Source organism: Sinocyclocheilus grahami, unplaced genomic scaffold (assembly GCF_001515645.1).
Source record: "Sinocyclocheilus grahami isolate Dianchi unplaced genomic scaffold, SAMN03320097.WGS_v1.1 scaffold292.1, whole genome shotgun sequence".
Lineage (NCBI taxonomy): Eukaryota > Metazoa > Chordata > Actinopteri > Cypriniformes > Cyprinidae > Sinocyclocheilus > Sinocyclocheilus grahami.
Window position 1 is genome coordinate 67515 of NW_015505471.1, and position 20910 is coordinate 88424.

Sequence of the window (20910 nt, forward strand, 5' to 3'; positions counted from 1 at the left end):
ATTGGCTCATTTAGTTTACACTCGAAGTAGATTGGTCCCTCTAAGCGAGATCCCAATTCGTCGGTCTTCCGACGTGACGTCTCCGTTCCCTCCTTCAGGGAACGAGGGTTACATACGTAACCGAGACGTTTCATTGTTTTGACTGTCGTAACCAAACATGACACACAGTTTGAACGCTGAATGGAGGATGACAGACAGCCGAGAGAAGAGTTTACGTCAACTTAAATATTCATCTGTACCTCAGATTAAACTATGGAACAGCTTCAGAACACTTGGACTTTGACTTTATGGTGCTTTATAATAAGGGTGTTAGAAAATACCAAAACACGTGAGTATCGTGATATTTTGTTTGGCGATACTGTATCAATTCTCAAAAACGGAATATCGATATTTAAAAAAAATATTTAATAATAATCGTGAGATTCATGGCAGTTGTTTCGTTTTGAGTTTATATCCCGACAGCAAGATAGCAGTCTTCATCTCTGAACTTAAACAGTGGCAGGAAATACCTTTTTATACCTATTATACATTTAACTAAAGGATCCTGCAAGCACTTTTATTTCCCCCCCTTTACTCGTACTGCACAACAGAGATGTTCACAAGTCTGAGTCAAGTCTCAAATCTTTGGTCACGAGTCCGAGTCCGAGTCGAGTCTCAAGTCATTTAATGGCTCGCTAAAAAAATCCCATTCAGAATCCTCATGTATTGAAATCTTCCTATTTACGAAGCTTTTTTTTAGAAAAAAAACAACCGATATGGGATTTTTGGGCGCGATACCGATACCAATATTAGGGAGTAAAAAAGGCAGATATCGAAATATCGGCCGATATTCTTAGTGTATATCATAGTACAGTACCAGTCAAAAGTTTGGACACTTTCCCATTCGTGTGTCTAAACATTTGACTGGTACTATATAAAGAATACAGTATATACATAAACAAATTTTTTGCAACGATCACTCAAATGTTGTGATCAAACACTTATAATGACGTGACAAAGATATGTAATGATGGAGGCAGGGCATTTAACAATAAACTTTATTATCCAAAATGAGTCTGACATCAGTGCACTGAACAGTAAAGTTGAAGTTTATTCAACTTTAATTCAGTTAAATTCCATTCAACTTTATTCAGTTGAAGTTTATTTCACTTTGGAACATTCATTCACGGATTTGCACTACTGTCTTCACACACAGACGAAACTTACTAGAGAAGTGTGACATAATATGCCTCTGTAAATAAATATAAATTCACGTCTCGCGCACTTTAATGCCCTTTGAATGTTACGTGTACGTTCCCTTGGAACTGGAATCATGGCTGGAATATCATGTGAAGTCCCCTTCGCATGGCACTTACGGTCGAATAAGCCAACGCTTGAATGCTGCTGCATGAACAAGAGACCTTACTGAAGTGAAAGTGTTGGCTGGTGTCACTATCTCACGAACGCGCCGGCGGATCTCCACCAAATTCGGGGGATCCCTTCAGCTCGGGAAGCCCTCTGGAACGCCGCCCTTCTGCTCGTGGTCTCATTCGAAAGAGGACCTCGAGACGTACACTCGATTCGCTTCGAGAGGGTTCCTCGAGCTGAAGGGATCCCCCGAATTTGGTGCGGATTCGCCACACCTTTACTGAGATATGGCCGTTCAAAATTTCAATGGTTTTCCATAGACTTAAGCTTTAAAGCGTTACATCCAGGTCGCCAGTAGCAAACAATGGAGCACGCTCTGCTGGACAAACTAAGTAATTACACCATTTCAAGCATTTTATTTGTATTATATATTCTGTAAAAAAAAAAAAGTTAATATATATGGCCGTTCAAAATTTCAATGGTTTTCCATAGACTTAAGCTTTAAAGCGTTACATCCAGGTCGCCAGTAGCAAACAATGGAGCACGCTCTGCTGGACAAACTAAGTAATTACACCATTTCAAGCATTTTATTTGCATTATATATTCTGTAAAAAAAAAAAGTTAATATAAGCGGCATATTCGCCGATACTGATATATCGGCGACAGGCTCATATCGGCCGATAATATCGGCTAAACAATATATCGGTCGGGCTCTACTTTTTTTATAGGCTATAGACAAAATATATGATCTATGATCTGCTTGTTTTTTTGTTTTGTTTTTTAAAAAGAGGTGTTATGATGTAAGGTTAATGTAATCAAATTCTATAATAAGAGGAAATATGTGTATACGGAGTTGATCCTTTTAAAATCACTTAATGCATTTCATAATGCACATTCATATTTGCTGTTCTGTACAACAACAAGACATATAGGCTACTGAATTGTCTTTATCATCTGTTATTATGCCACATTAAGCGTTTTGCTGTATGGGAGGACAAGTGAAAGTTTGCGCATTGTGTTCATGGCCATCTGCTTGCCTTGTAGTACATTAAATAATACCTATATATAGAATTTGATCATTTAATTGCACATAATGTATCTTAATACATTATTAAGCCATATTAAGTGTTTATGTTTTTCTACAGGAGGAAAACGCTTAACGAGAGACTTTGTGCATTGCATTCATATTCTGCTGTTCTGTGGCCACGGATTTGCGGGTCTTGTCTTTTTCTTGCAGGACCCTGTACATTATAGTACTAAATTAGTTTTAATCATTAAATCACCACCACAGCTTCCTGTCTCCATCGGCAACACGCACGATTTGTGTCGATTGGTATCGGAGAGTGCAAGTGAAGATTGCAAGTGACTTCATAATTTAGTTTATTTTTTCTTGTCTTCACCACCTGGCTAGTGTTGTAAAATGTTGAGAGATTCAAACAAAAAGTAATCAATAAATAGAACAAAATAAAAAATAATATCTATCTATCTATCTATCTCTGTGTATCTATCTATATATCTATTCAACAATATTCAGAAGCCTCTGATCATTTTTCAAAAATATTACATTTTAATATTAATATACGTAATAATATGGTTTCTGTGATATAGTTTGCCTGTCAATCACAGGAGACTCAGAGACGTCTGTAGTAGAAAAGCACAATAATTCTGCTTAAACATGATGTAAGGGTCTCAATCCCACCATCATATCCCCTCAAACACCACATGAGACTCCAGTGCTCTGACAGTCCTGTAATACTTCACAGTCAGAGAGACGAGGAGAAATCAAAAGCACAGATGTGAGAGCGAGACGGCACTGAAGGAGAGAGTGAGACAGAGATGGAGGGGAAAAGCTGCATTAATGGGCTTATTGTAATATGGGAAAATACCTCCGAGACACACAAACCCAGAGAACAGCTGCATCATGCTGGAAACTGTGTGTGTGTGTGTGTGTCTGTGTGTGTGTTGAGCTCCAGTAATTGCCAGTATAACAGTCTTATTTGACCTCAGACGAGCCCTCCCTAATAATGCGAGGATGTTGAACAGTGTGTGTGTGTGTGTGTGTGTGTGTGTTTCTGCACAGCTGCAGGGCTCATAACCTCCAGTCTGAGCTCACAGGAATTAAGACTCCAGGAAAGAGCCAAATAGACGTAAAATAAAGCACAATCACCCCACCGGGAAAAACACACACACACACACACACACACTTTCAACACCACACATTCCACGGATCTGGACAAGCGCGGTGGAGGAGTTGGCTGACAGTCTGGGAGTTTTTACCGCGGTAGAGAGAGAGAGAGAGAGAGAGAGAGAGAGAGAGAGAGAGAGAGAGATGGGGGAAATGTCAGCCGTGTTAGTGATGAAACGTTACGGTTCCTCTGAGTTAGTGGCCACAGGGGTATTGAACACACTCCAAAACACACACACACACACACACACACACAACTGCAACCACAGCTAACGTACAGTCAACTAACAACCTCAACCCACTTTAGAAATGTGTTTCCAGGAATAAGACTCACTGTTAAGTGCACTCAATGAGAGAACATGCAGCTAATAATTGTCAAGACAAAATAGCTTGAGAAAAAAGTACTGTAATGGTATCAGATGTATGTACATATATATGGTACTGAATTATTACCAGACTCATGCATCATTTAGTTCTACTTCTAGGAATACTCTGGTTCTGCTGTGGTACTGTACATGTCCAAAAAACATGGAATTGCCATTATATCATGTCTAAAACAAAAGATGGCATTACCACAGTAGTTTTTGGTACTTTTTTGTTAGAACACAATGACCTAACTTATAAAAAATACCTTTAGAATTGAAAAGATAAATATGTAATTATAAATATGTATTCAGTTCACTAAAATAGATGCATAACAGTTCAAAGCAATTCTAATTTGGTGGGAAACATATAAGCAAAAATAAAAAACTGAAGTGGCGCTGCCAAACAATGGAAACTGTTGTTGAGAGAGTCACTAGAGTAGCAGCAGGTGACGCTGTTGCATTACTGTAAATGGCTGTTTGGATGGCAATACTCACCATATGTAGCTACTGATCATACTGATCTCAACCTGAGTGTTTCTTGTTAACTAAAACTTTTTTCATTCATTGAAATAAGGCTGGCAATAAAACATTTATATTAGATGAAAAAGTTCAACTTAACAAAACTTGAATGAAAAATTAGAAATATTGCCTTGGCAACTACTAAAATTACAAAAACTATAACAATTCAACTAAAGGTAAAAATGGAAAATAATAATATAAATCACAAAAGCATGTACAACTAAAATTAAAATGAAAACTGAAAATATAAAATAAATATCTCATTCAAAATAATGAGACAGAACCAAACAGGATAAAAGTACTACACAAACATAATCAAGGCTATAAATCAGGATTCAATTGAATAAAACTGAAATCTCATTAAAGAAAAGTGCTATTTCAGTTTGTAAAACTAAGAAAATATTGTGTTTACAGTTAAATACTTACAATGAAAGTCAATGGGGCAAGAAACTGATAAAAAATGTATTCACCCTCAGGCCATCCAAGATGCAGTTGAGTTTGTTTCTTCATCAGATTTGGAGAAATGTAGCATTGCATCAGTGTCTCAGCAATGGATGCTCTGCAGTGAATGGGTGCCGTCAGAATGAGAGTCCAAACAGCTGATAAAAACATCCACAAGTAATCCACACCACTCCAGTCCATCAGTTAACATCTGGAGAAGACAAAACCTGCATTTATAAGAAACGAATCCATCATTAAGACGTTTTTAACGTCTAAAATCCATAGTAATGCTTCCTCCGGTGAAAAAGTGGTCTGGTCTGAATCAGGAGAGAAATCTGCACACTCACCGATCAAGCCAAAACAGTACAAAACAGCTCGAAACAAATATGTGAGTGGATTTTGATAGACTTTTTCACCGGAGAAAGCGTTATTATGGACTCACATTTTAGCTGGAAGCGATGGTTTGAAGTTAAAAACGTCTTAATGATGGACTTGTTTCTTACAAACACACTCTCAAGACATTAACTGATGGACTGGAGGGGTGTGGATTACTTGTGGATGTTTTTATCAGCTGTTTGGACTCTCATTCTGACGGCACCCATTCACTGCAGAGCATCCATTGCTGAGACACTGATGCAATGCTACATTTCTACAAATCTGACGAAGAAACAAACGCATTTGCATCTCGGATAGCCTGAAAGTGAGCACATTTTCAGCAACGTTTAATTTTGGGGTAAATTGTTCCTTTAACGTAAATGCACTTTATGTCTCTTTTTACAAAGCAATCTGTCTATGGTAATGGACAGCAAAAAGTTGTTGCGAATCCAAAAGTGAAGAGCAGAGAACAGTGTGCTCTTTGTTAGTTTGTATAGTCTCTCTGGTAATGCGTGTTTACAGCTTGTTTCATATTTCTGTAACAGACTATAAATGCCTCCACAAAACTCCTCATAAAGTTCCACCAAACGCAGCTTTTACCTGCCACGCAGTTTTCCGACATATTTTTATATTTTCTCAGCATTTAAGCATGTTTGGATCAATCAAACCAGATGAACGTGTCTGATACTCAGCCAGGCTAAACACGACAAGCTCTCTCCGTCTGTGAGTGACGGATGTCGGTGTGTGTTTGAGTGTGAGAGATCAGCCGTGTGTTTGCGATATCTGGCTGAGATCAGAGCTGTGTGTGTTTCATAAAGCTTAATGTTTAAATAAACCCACACACACGCTGTAATTCACTGTGTATCATCGCTCTCCTCCTGCTCTGTTACACATCACATTTTCCCCTCTCCCGCCCCCTTCATTAATCACACTGTCGTCCTTGTGTTCTTTCAGTGTTTACATTAAACAGGACGTTCACGCCAGACCCAGGAGACGCTGGAGGAATTGAACCCTTCACACACCTTCACACACATACCCAGAAACCTTTGCGCGCACACAAGCATCAGAGCATCGGGGTCAAGAAACATCAGTGATTAAACACTAACATACAGTGGTTGCATCCATTTTGCTTGCATATTTTTATTTATTTTAATTTTAAATGAATATTTATATTCATCGAGGATGCATTAAATTGATTAGAAGTCACAGTAAAGACATTTATAATGTTATAAAAGATTTCTATTTCAAATATATGTGAATCACTGTGAATTCTGAAAAATGAAACGTATCACAGTTTCCACAAAAGTATGAAGCAGCACAGCTGTTATAAACACTGATAGTAATCAGAAATGTTTCTTGAGCAGCAAATCATAATAGAATGATTTCTGAAGATCATGTGACACTGAAGACTGGAGTAATGATGCTGAAAATACAGCTTTGATCACATAAATAAATTACATTTTACAATATATTCACATAGAAAACAGTTATTTTGAATTGTAATAATATTTCATAATTTGACAGTTTTTACTGTATTTTTAATCAAATAAATGCAGCTTTGGTGAGCAGAAAAGACTTTGGATTATGGATACAAACATTGTTTATATTTGGAATAACATGATAAATAGTTCACAGAATCAATATATACCTGTATGTGCATTACAAAAGCTAGATTAGATTAGTTAGACTTTATGTGGACTTTTAAAATGCACCAAAAATAAAAATGGCGTATGATTTACTTTTAAACAACACTCCAAATACATCTCTAAAGTGCATGTAAAACATACTGCAATAATCTTAATTTTATTTATCTTTATTTAATTTGCAAGTTCAAACTTTTTTTTTTTACAGTGTGGGAGGTGCTTGTTCATTCTTTCCTGTCAATCACAATGAAATGAATCCTTCCATTTTATTTCTAGTATTATCTTTTGTATATTTCGTTTTATATATTCCGTTTCAACTGTGAATATAGATTGTACAACTTAGCTTTATCCAAATTACTGTTGATGAAGGATAGTGATAATGATAACACAGGTCTTAGGGACAAAACTACATTTCCCATCATCCTCTGCGGCAGCACATCAATGACAGACTACAAGATAAATCATCAATTACTGACCTAACACACCTCATTTACCCATCACTGTGACCTAAGTGTAAAAAAATGATCACAAAAATATGAAATTGCCCAACAAATCCATTTTATTCTGGCCAAAAGAAGACTTGATGTCAACAACAGCTTGAAAAACACTAAGAAAAATGTGTGTATTCAGTGTCATGATAAGGGTCTGAGATCAGCACCTAAAGCTAACAGCTGTCCTCTCTCTGGGTCTCATCGTTGTGCATGTATGACCGTCTTTAAATGTGTGTGTATTAATAGAAGTGCTTAAGACTCGACCTTTCCCTGGAGAACACACATTAAACTCAGACGGTTAACTTGAGACGCCGCCCAGCATAACTGAGACGTTTCGCTCAGCGTGGTCTCCATATCTGAACTGCAGCGCTTTCTTTAACTTTGAGACGTACACATTACTGAGCCAGTTATAGCATTAGCGTTAGCTTTGAAGCCTCTGCCAGGGACGCATGGCACACGATCCAGAGGAAAAGTGAAGGTAAAGACGAGTCCGTATCCGGGAGACACAAACAGACCTGTGTAACTAAGAAACCTGACACACTTCTTTAGATCTGGCCTGGTTTAAGCGCTCAGAGTTGAGGTCTCAGATAGGCTGGATTTAAGTATCAAATTTGGCTCAGATGGTTTTCCCCAAAATTTCTGGGGGAAAATAGAGTTATGTAAAAATGAATCCGCTGTTGGCATACAGTCTGTTAAGAGCCGAGACCTTCTTGAGTCTCTTCTGAACCTCTATAGGAGACACATTTGAGATTACAGGGGAGAAAAGGAGAAAAAATAGCAGGAGACTAAAGATAAAGTTACATTTGACATTCTTCAAAATCTTCATATCCTTCAAACATTCAAAGGACAATGAAACAATTTATGCAGCAGAAAATCCAAATAACTTAAATATTGCCAGAATGTGCATTATACACATCGTGTATATTATTTTTTTTATTATAAATAAAATAATATATAATTTATGTAATTTTATCATATATGCAATTTTTGTAAAAAATATATTTATTTTTAATTATTTAATTTAAAATTAATTATGAATGCTTTATATAAAAAGTATGCTACATACAAATAAAAAATGAAAAAATTATATATATACATATAATAAACTATATTAAAAAATATATAACAACTTATGATAATTCCATTTATTTTATTCAATTATTTTCTTTAATTTAAAATTATTTTAATAATTCCAAAAAAATTATAATCTGACTTGTTTGATTATAATATGAATCTAAATAATTTGGAATAAAAATAATGTGAATACAAATATATTTTAATATATATAATATATCATTTTAATATACATTTTAATACTATATAGCATTCTATTAATATGCAATATAAAATTATATTATTGTATTTCATTATAATGATTAATTTTCATAATTATTCTATGATAGATAAATATCCACAGTGCACTTAATGAGATATTATAGAAATCCAATTTGTGATCTTTCTTTCCTGTGGGTGACCTAATATGTGAGAATCTTCATACTAAAACCACTCAAAGGTCTGAACCAATTAATTGTTATAATTTAACAGTAAATTATAATGCAGTTATATATTAATATAATACATTTATAAAGCAATTATTTATTAAATAAGAATGTCTTCTCTAAAATGACATTTCAGAGTGAAACGGGATATTCAATGAGGGAAAAAAGTAGCACAGGAATTGATTTTAAACCATGAAACCTGACCTAGATGTGTGTTTGCTAACACAATATATCTAAATAACTATCTGGCTATTGGTTAACATTACCCAACAGCCCACGCAGACTGCTAATGTCAGCTAAAAAGGAAAGTTGCTTCAGAGGTGGAACAAGTTCTTACAGTATGCTGAAAGACCAGGAATATGTATTAAGAGTGTAAATAAACTTTAATTTCATATTGTCTTTAAGCAAAGAAAACAGAGGCGCTGTCACCGTGAACCGCAGGATCATTTGTGGGTCTGGACTGGAGCGTCTGGCTCTCCAGGGTCTGAGTTCAGTGTTTTATTTTGTTATATTGGGTGACGCGCTCCCCTCAAGAGAAACCTAAACCTTCCCATGCCTGTTTGCGCTCTCATTGCCCTGGTAACATGCCATCAGCCTCCGCGGGGCAGCGCGGGGCTGATGGGAAGGGAGAATGTCTGACCTCGTAACTGTATCAGGGGAGAAGTGATGGAGACCAGACCACAGCAACACACTCATGCACAACTCTACACTAAATATATCATTCCAATGAGCACAACAACACACGTCAAAACATCCAAGTGTTTCACACAGTAAAGGACAGAGATATGTGAAACTGGGCCAGGCCATTTCTGCTGCATAAGAAACAAAATCATGCTTTGGCAAATCATAATAAAGACATAAAAGTCAAAATTCTGAGATAAAAAGTCCCATATAGGGCATAAAGTATCATCATTCTAATGATTTATCTCAGAATTTCACTTTTATGTTATAATTATGACTTTTTAAGTCTTTTTATTGTTATAACCTTGCCTTCATCATGATTATGACTCATCTCATAATTTGGACATTTTGTCATATTGATGACCTTTTATCTTATAATTTTGACTTTCATGTCATAATTATGACATCTAATCTCATAATTATAATCATTATATAAGAAACAAAATCATGCTTTGGTAAAAAACTGTGAAAATTATGAGATAAAAAGTCATAATTATGACATAAAACAATGTCATAATTATGACTTTTTATCTCATCATTTTGACTTTTTATATCATAATTATGACATCATATAACTGACTTTTTATCTCATAAATTCAACTTTTTGTCATAATTACAACTTCTTATGTAATTATTATGAATTTTTGTCATACTTATACATTTTATCATAATTTCAGCTTATGTCATATATCTGACTTTTCATCTCATTATGACTTCTTTCCTCATAATTATTACTTTTTGTCAATTTCAACTTCATATATACACATACGCATAAAATTGTATAACTTACATTTAATACATACATTCTATAATTTAATGTAACAGTTGAGATATTTAACATATTAACAATTAATAATATATATATATATAAATATATAAAATTGTTATGTATAAACTCATAATCAAAAATATACTATATGGCCCTGGACCACAAAACCAGTAATAAGGGTATTTTTTTATTTTTTTATATTTATACATCATCTGATGAATAAATAAATAATCTTTCCATTGATGTATGGTTTGTTAGGATAGGACAATATTTGGATACAACTATTTGAAAATCTGGAATCTGAGGGTACAAAAAAATCTAAATATTGAGAAAATTACCTTTAAAGTTGTCCAAATGAAGTCCTTAGCAATGTAAATTACTAATCAAAAATTAAGTTTTAATATATTTACAGTAGGACATTTACAAAATATCTTCATGGAATATGATATTTACTTAATATCCTAATGATTTTTGGCATTAAAAAAATCTATAATTTTGACCCATACAATGTATTGTTGGCTATTGCAACAAATATACTCCAGCGACTTAACACTGCTTTTGTGCTCTAGGGTCATATGTTTTTATATATGAAGTTTATTTGCAAAAACAGATAACTTTTTTAAATTTTCAAAAATCATGTTTTTTATTATGTTATCATATTTTTATTGTGTTTTATTGTGTTAGTTAGCTGTATTTTTTTTGTTATTTTTTAACCTAATCAAAATAACCCAACTGCAGTTTGATTGAGATTAATTGGAATGCACAATGAAAAAACATGATTTTTGAAAATTGTTCAAATGGAGTTATCCGTTTTTGCAAATTAACTCTCTATATATATATATATGTATACTACAATAACAGAATCTATAGAAGGCAGAATAAAGTTAGTTTTCTGGCGTTAGCTGGCCTGGTTGGGTACTTTTATAGGGGCCCCATGATATTTTGTCAGGCAGGAAGACCAGCAAACCAGCTTAGACTGGTTTAGTCTGTTTTTCCAGCAGGCGTATGCAGTACACTAGTATTTCTTTCTGGACATAATCTATAACACAAAGAGTCCCAGTGGTGTCCTGCCAAATATGTGTTCTATGAATATGGGGTGTGTGTCCCCTCGTGATTTGTTTGGTGTTTGTTAGGGTCGTGTTGAAACGACACAACTACACACAACACATAAACACATAATTCTTCTGAACTCTTGGACTGTTAAAGTCATTCTGGAACAGAGGAACAGAAACAAATGGATAGAAGGACAGAAAAAAAGAGTCACCTGGGGACAATAAAGTCTCCAGGTTTCAGGACATTAAAGCTGACGTTTTTCCCTACAGGAAGCACAAACTGGATTGTGTGAGACGTTACGCGCACAAACGCACACTCAAGGTATTTCACATTTGAAATTGAATAATCTCTCTGGAGCGATGTTGAGGATCCTCCAGACTAAACGAACAGAACGAAGGCCTCCCTTCCCCTCCGGTGCAGGACTCTTGGCCATCTGCAAGCTGTAATATTTCTTGCGCTGTCAGAATGTGTTTGTACTCTTTCAATACCTTCAGTCTGGCTTTACTATGGTTATGTTTATGGGCGTATTGTCCATGTATGGTTTCTCACCCTCGACTCGTTCCAAACCCACATGACTGTCTTTTTCTGTGGAAAACAGAAAGACATACGTTAACGCTGCTGTTTTTCAAACAATGAAAGTGGAAGGAGACTAGAGCTGCATAAGCTCTAACAACAACAAAAAGCTGTATAAAAAAGCTCATTGAGCTGTGCACAATACTTCACATTTTTTAAATGAGTCGCACCAGGTCAAAATTTCTCTCAAAATTGTGAAAAAAAATAAACATATTTGAGTAAAATAAAAAACCCACATTAGTCACTTTGGTGTAAATTTAAAAAATACTGTCAAACTTTTGAGATACTAAGTCATAATTTCAACAAAAAAGTTGAAATTATGAGATTTAAAAAATATATTATTTATGATATAGCTAATTATAATTATGTATTAGGACAAAGTCCTAATTATGAAAAAAATACTATATCATGATAATTAAAATTATTTTCATAGTTGTATAATATAGAATTGATTATATATTTTTATTATTATATTCAGTAATAAAGGAAAAGACATGACATGTGGGCAAGTATGGTGTCCCATACTCAGAATTTGTGCTCTGCATTTCACCCATCCAAGTGCACACACACAGCAGTGAGTAGTGAACACACACACACACACACACACACACACATACATTTTTGCTGCGGCACCCGGGGAGCAGTTGGGGGTTTGGTGCCTTGCTCAAGGGTCTCACCTCAGTCGTGGTATTGAGGGTGGCACATGTTTTGCATGCTTCATGTTAAGTCACTTTGGAAAATACACAACATTCCAAATTTGTGCTCTTTGTGCATAATGCTTTTGCTTGACAGCAGCGTGAACATTCAGCTAAACATCTCCTTTCATGTTCCACAGAAGCAAGTCAGTCCACAGGTTAAGGGTGAGTTATTCCTTCAGTCTGCGGCACAGTCAGAATAATAAAGAATGGATTTCAGGAAATGATACTGAAGTGACTTGTGCTCGGATTCTGTTTGCTTTTCACACTTGGAATAAAATATGAAATCGGAATGCTGCACATACGCAGAATGGGAATATATCTCACTCTCTCTATGTGTGTGTGTGTGTGTGTGTGTGTTCAGTATTTCTGGGAATCTGGCAGAGGAGAGAATTCCGTGTGTCTCCTTGGAGAGATGATCTGATCAATTCTTCTGGCAATAAAACACACACACACACACACAATGTACAGTGTGTAGTACTGTACGCATGTTTGAATGAGACTTTTGTTTACTCGTGCAAATTCGTTTGAATGAAAAGCTTTATAAATCTGACATGATTCTGAGCAAGTTTGTTCATTTGACAATTTATAGCTCATTTATGATGCACATCATGACAGAAATTAGAGGCTCTAAATGTGTGTTTATGAATATTTGTGCATGTGTGTCTAAACTTAAATGTGTTTAAAAGCATCTCGGGATGCATGTCATGAAGTTTCTTGAAGTTTCATTTGTGTCACATGTTTTGCTCACTACATCACTCCCATACTTCCATTTGTGTTATTTCAGAGTTTTCATCACTGCACTATTATTCTAACATGTGGAAAATTGTTTTCTGACTGGTAAAATAATAATACACCTCATGTTTTTCTTTCTCTTTCTCTCCGAGAGCAAATGAGATGTTGGCGAGTCTGTGAAAGAGTGTGTGTGTGTGACAGTGTGCTTTTCCACACAAACTGCTCAAAATTCAGTCAGCCAATTGACTCACAAATTACTTCCATTCCTCCTGTGTCACTACCTCACATCACCTCCTGATTTTTCAGCGAAATGAAACGGATCCTCAATGATTTGAAACGCTCTACACTCACAACTGATTACAACAGAGTTTGACATTTACATGCTGGTAAAGCAATTACGCAGTATTCTATTAAACATGGGCAGAATACACAGAAAATGATCTATTTTTTCATTATACTAAACAATTTGATCTTATATTTAAAGGTGCACTAAGCGATTTTTGCCAAACGATGTTGATATTTGAAAGCACCAAAACAAATACGCCCATATACCCAACAGGACCTCGCACCTATTTTGATTTCTCTGCCCCATACGTATGTACACAACCCTGGCATAACGACGATCGCGGAAACTAGTGAAGATGACAAACAAGCATTTTCAAACAAAAGATAAGTTGTGTGAAACAATGCAAAATCAACGTTACTCAGCTATCAAAAAGAAACAACTCAACCTCGGCGTCCGATTCGAGCCCTTCCCGCTCCTTGAGTTCTCTTCAACGCTGGAAAGCTGCTCCGATATTTACACGGGTCCTACCTACATCTTGCCTGGCCCTTCTTTTTAATGTTTTGTTACTCCAATATGTTCCTCTTTTTTATCTTCCAATTCTCTCTATCTATAGTGGGTCTGCTAATATCCGTCTGTGCACTCAAATTGAGCGCTCTCTTCTCTCTATGAATACAAGACACGCCCCTTTACTGATGATTGGCTACAAGTGTGTTTTGGGACTCGGTCTGACACTGTGGTCAAAAGCGTTTTTCAAAAATTGCTTAGTGCACCTTTAAAGCTGCAGTCTGTAGATTTCGCCTCTTTGTCGCCATCTCTGTTTGAAAACCTGCAATTGCAGTTATTTGCTGAACAATCATCTTTACGTGGGTTGTGCACCGGCACGGCTACAGCGCGGATGAATCTAATGGTTTGAGGAGTATGTGTGGCAGTCAGTCACCGCACCGGTGTGGATATTGTAGTTTGGAATCACAGATTCTAGCCTACGTCTTGGAATATATGACCCAAATAAGAATTTTCACAGAATATTGTCATCTGAACAAGTAACAAGTCTGCTACATTTGTTCTGACCAACTGAGGAAAAAAGCATTACAATAAATTGCTCTACCAATGGTGATTATAACGATCACTTAGCTCATATCACATCAAACCATGCAAATCATTATTATTGGTATACTTTTTTCTCAAATTGTTAATGTTAACAACATCAGCGTTGCCTGACTACATGTGTATTAGCGTGTAGATTTAAATTTCTGTACAGTCTAATCTCTGATAAAGAAATTCTTTTAACCAAAAAAGCAAATTATTCTTCCTTAGAACTGGTTCTCTTTAAAATACAAACCTTGTGTAATCCTATCTGTAAACAGAAGCACTTTTAAAACTGGAATATAATTTAATTTAAGTCAAATGTGTTTCATAAACACATAATCCTTTCTGGATTTCAATCCCCCATCAAAATGATAAAATTAATTATTCCAGCTGCTGTGAGAAAAGGCTATAAACGATCCGCCCCCTGCAGGATCCTCACATGCGATATAGCTACTAGCCAGGGAAACCTCTTTACGTTTACAGACGTGATGTAATGATGCTGCAGCATGCTATTTTAACCGGAAAATTGTTTTCTGACTGGTAAAATAATAATACACCTCATGTTTTTCTTTCTCTTTCTCTCCGAGAGCAAATGAGATGTTGGCGAGTCTGTGAAAGAGTGTGTGTGTGTGACAGTGTGCTTTTCCACACAAACTGCTCAAAATTCAGTCAGCCAATTGACTCACAAATTACTTCCATTCCTCCTGTGTCACTACCTCACATCACCTCCTGATTTTTCAGCGAAATGAAACGGATCCTCAATGATTTGAAACGCTCTACACTCACAACTGATTACAACAGAGTTTGACATTTACATGCTGGTAAAGCAATTACGCAGTATTCTATTAAACATGGGCAGAATACACAGAAAATGATCTATTTTTTCATTATACTAAACAATTTGATCTTATATTTAAAGGTGCACTAAGCGATTTTTGCCAAACGATGTTGATATTTGAAAGCACCAAAACAAACACGCCCATATACCCAACAGGACCTCGCACCTATTTTGATTTCTCTGCCCCATACGTATGTACACAACCCTGGCATAACGACGATCGCGGAAACTAGTGAAGATGACAAACAAGCATTTTCAAACAAAAGATAAGTTGTGTGAAACAATGCAAAATCAACGTTACTCAGCTATCAAAAAGAAACAACTCAACCTCGGCGTCCGATTCGAGCCCTTCCCGCTCCTTGAGTTCTCTTCAACGCTGGAAAGCTGCTCCGATATTTACACGGGTCCTACCTACATCTTGCCTGGCCCTTCTTTTTAATGTTTTGTTACTCCAATATGTTCCTCTTTTTTATCTTCCAATTCTCTCTATCTATAGTGGGTCTGCTAATATCCGTCTGTGCACTCAAATTGAGCGCTCTCTTCTCTCTATGAATACAAGACACGCCCCTTTACTGATGATTGGCTACAAGTGTGTTTTGGGACTCGGTCTGACACTGTGGTCAAAAGCGTTTTTCAAAAATTGCTTAGTGCACCTTTAAAGCTGCAGTCTGTAGATTTCGCCTCTTTGTCGCCATCTCTGTTTGAAAACCTGCAATTGCAGTTATTTGCTGAACAATCATCTTTACGTGGGTTGTGCACCGGCACGGCTACAGCGCGGATGAATCTAATGGTTTGAGGAGTATGTGTGGCAGTCAGTCACCGCACCGGTGTGGATATTGTAGTTTGGAATCACAGATTCTAGCCTACGTCTTGGAATATATGACCCAAATAAGAATTTTCACAGAATATTGTCATCTGAACAAGTAACAAGTCTGCTACATTTGTTCTGACCAACTGAGGAAAAAAGCATTACAATAAATTGCTCTACCAATGGTGATTATAACGATCACTTAGCTCATATCACATCAAACCGTGCAAATCATTATTATTGGTATACTTTTTTCTCAAATTGTTAATGTTAACAACATCAGCGTTGTCTGACTACGTGTGTATTAGCGTGTAGATTTAAATTTCTGTACAGTCTAATCTCTGATAAAGAAATTCTTTTAACCAAAAAAGCAAATTATTCTTCCTTAGAACTGGTTCTCTTTAAAATACAAACCTTGTGTAATCCTATCTGTAAACAGAAGCACTTTTAAAACTGGAATATAATTTAATTTAAGTCAAATGTGTTTCATAAACACATAATCCTTTCTGGATTTCAATCCCCCATCAAAATGATAAAATTAATTATTCCAGCTGCTGTGAGAAAAGGCTATAAACGATCCGCCCCCTGCAGGATCCTCACATGCGATATAGCTACTAGCCAGGGAAACTTCTTTACGTTTACAGACGTGATGTAATGATGCTGCAGCATGCTATTTTAACCGTGAAAACCTACCAGTACCACTCAAATTAGAAAACATTATTATAAGCTAACCCTTGTGAATCAGGCTAAAGCAATGCGATAGTTTTGAACACTGTCTGGTTATGTACTTGCTCAAATATTGATTTCAGGTCATTTTTAACCAAAAAAAAGTTATGGACAGCAGCTTTACATACAGTTTTTAGTATTGAACAAAATACAATGGGATTCTCTTTTCCTCAGTGAAGCATGCATGTGATGCTGCCTTATATTTGGCCAAAATAAGGGATCTTAGAAGGCAATATGATTAGGTTCCGCCTACCTTTTGGAACAGCCTTCGCATCTGATGCAAAAATTATGCCGTAAATGTTATGCAGTCAGGCATTTTACTAGGTTTGGACGAGCTTCTATCTGCAAACCTGTTAGACATAAAGAAGGTATGTTCAGAAGTGTTTAATTCAAGCTTCTTGAGTGCAAATTCTCTCTTATATCTATAGTTTCAAGAGAACATTTCACAAGGCAATTAAACTTGATTTCATGTTTGACTTTCTGCACACATGCAACTAGTCAGTATATGACTGAATCTCACATAAACTCTCAATAAAAAAGAGAAAAATAGCTATATATACAGTATATATATATGTATATATATATATATATAGTATTTTTTCTCTTTTTTTAAATAATGCTTTATTAGGACCATAATGTTTGGCATTTTTACAAATCTTTCAAATATTTCAAAATGTCATATTTCAAAATTTCACATTTGTAATATTTATTTCTTTAGTATTTTTGGGTGAACTGTGACCTAAATATGTTTTAGTTCACATATATGTAAACTTGTGTTTTGTGCATTTGTAATTGTATGTGATTTTATGTTTACGAATGCGTTTTTATGTATGGCAAATGACTGAGTGTGTGTGTAAGTAGGGCTACAGAAATCTGACTCTCCCGCCACTCATCTGAAGGAAAGAAGCAATAGTAATAATGTCTCTGAAGCAAAGCCAAACTAAACAGCTGCAAATGCACACACACACACACACACACACAAGCATGTGTTAGATTCATCCATGCAGTGGCAATGCAGACACGAACCCTCATGAACGTCTCCACAAACATGAATTCTTTTGAATAAAGAATTGATGATTTCTCTGACTACTGTTATTTTAGTATTATTGAGATACTATTATAGTTTGAATTAATATATATAATTCAATATATATATATATATGTGTGTGTGTGTGTGTGTGTGTGTGTGTGTGTGTGTGTGTGTGTTTTGCCATGTTTTTATATATTTCTATTTAGGTTTTTTTCCTTTTAATTTCAGCTTTATTTATAATTATTTTAGTACATCATGTTAAAACTGAATGAAAATGTAAACTGTTGCATTGGCTACTAACTGAAATAGAATAAGTTTAAGGGTTTTTTTATCATATTTTTAGTTAAACATTTATTTATTATTTCAACAAAAGTTTTTTTTATATAGTTTAGGCTTAGTTTCAGTTAACTATAATAACCTAGATAATTGTCTTACTAATCACTGACCAACATCAGCTGATCCCTCACAAATATTTACCATGGTAACCAAATATTTACTTTTCTTATTAATTTTATTTAAATATTTTATTTAAATATTTATTTATTTGGCTAAAAAAAATGGTTCAGTTCAGAAAAACGCAAGTTTTATCATAAAAATTTTTTTGAGGATATCTGTAAAGGTAAAGGCATGGTATTCTTTTAAAATACCTTGGAGAACCATGTAAATACATGCTGTAAGAATAAGGAAATTATAAAGTACCATCACTGGTGCCAGCACATTACCTGCTGCAGTTGTTACTACAGTAAAATCATACTAAATAATATGTGATCTCCTTCAAACAGTTATTTTTGCAGTCTTTTCTCATCCCATTAAATCAGTAACAATAACTGTAGTAGTTATGGTATTTCCTCTATTTGTTGATTTCTGATTGACACCACTGTACTGCTCTCGACTGAATTCAACATCCATCATCCACGCATCTCTTATCATTCAGTCGGCTTTGAGGAGATAAAAGCAAGCAGTCGAGGTCGAACTCTATTTTTCTGCTTGTTACCACGGTAACCGGAAACCTTAAAAGCCTCTCTGGTTTCAGCTGTCAGACAGACACACCTTCAGAGCAGGTGAGAGTGACGGAGCTCTTCCATTCACTCGCCCGCCTCCCTCCACGCAGCGCATTGTTTTAAACCTGATGATGATGAGGATGATATCAGCAGCGTGGCATTACCTTCTACTATTTCTTTCTCTCAAATTCTGTCTCTCTCAGTGTCTAGTTTCTCTTAAGTGTTTTGTAAAGTACTGTTGCATCAGATAAGATCTTGAGGCTGGTGGTTTGTGAGTGGAGTGTGTGTGTGTGTGTGTGTGTGTGTGTGTGTGTGTCTGTGTGTGTGTGTGTGTGTGTGTTTGTGAGTGGAGAGTGTGTGTGTGTGTGTGTGTGTGTTTGTGAGTGGTTCGGTAACTGAAGTGTGTAATTAAGTTTTCTCCTTTCTATAGGAAAGTTTCAGTCAGTACAGTGTGCACTTTTAATTTTAGGTACACATTTTAAGTACACTTAAAAGTATACTACAGTCACATTTCACTCATTGGTCAAACAGACTACTGTCACTTATAAACAACGGCTAATCTTCAGTTAGTCACGTTTAAAGTAAATGAAGCCTCAAATTATTTAACTACAAAACCTCACTGAAAATTAAACTTAAAAAAAGTTAACTCCGACTTTTTATCTCATAATTGTGACTTTTTTCTTGAGTGAATTTGTCTCGTAATTCTGAAAAAAAAGGCAGAATTTTTATATAAACTCAGAGTTGCAAGATATAAACTCTAAATTATGAGGGAAAAAGTCTGAATTTTAAGTTATGAACTCAAAATTGTGAGAAAAAAGTCTGAAATGTGTAGTGAAAATTAAACTTCAAACTCTATACTATAAACAGCACTCACTATTTAAACAAATCACAAAACTACTGTACAGACATATTCAAACTAGTCCTTTGTTCATATTTAAACTATATTGCCATTCAAAAATTTGGGGTCAGTGATATTTTTTTAAAAATACTTTTATATATCAAGGACAGAATTGAAAGACCAAAAGTCACAGTAAAGACATTTATAATGCTACAAAAGATTTTATTTGAATTAAACACTCTTCTTTTGACCACTCTGTTCATCTGTGAATCCTGAAAAATAAAATGTATCACAGTTTCCACAAAAATATTGGGCAGCACAACTGTTCTCAACATTGATAATAATCAGAAATGTTTCTTGAGCAGCAAATCAGCATATTAGAATGATTTCTGAAGATCATGTGACACTGAAGACTGGAGTAATTATGCTGCAAATTCAGCTGCGCATCACAGAAATAAATTACACTTTACTATATATTCACATAGAAAACAGTTATTTTAAATTGCAATAATATTTAATTTTTTATACTGTATTTAATCAAATAAAACAAATGCAGCCTTAGTGAGCAGAAAATACTTTTCAAAAAGATAAAAATTCTTACCAACATTTTGAATATATTTGTCTATCTCTAAATAACATAAACAATACACACTCTCAGCCATTAGCGTGACTCTCCCCACTAACTCTGCTGCGTGTGTGTGTGTGCGGTGTTGTATTGCATTAGTCAGTGTGAGTCAGTTGGTAAACGTGATCGCTTGTTAAAAGCTCCTCTAGAAACATGTTCCAGCTCTGTGAGCGCACGACAGCTGAGGAAAACACACACACACACAAGTCACGACAGCCAGGGGCCTGGAGTTCCACTGCTAAGGAAACTCAAGATAGCCGGAAAACACACACACACACACGCACACATGCATGCACGCGAA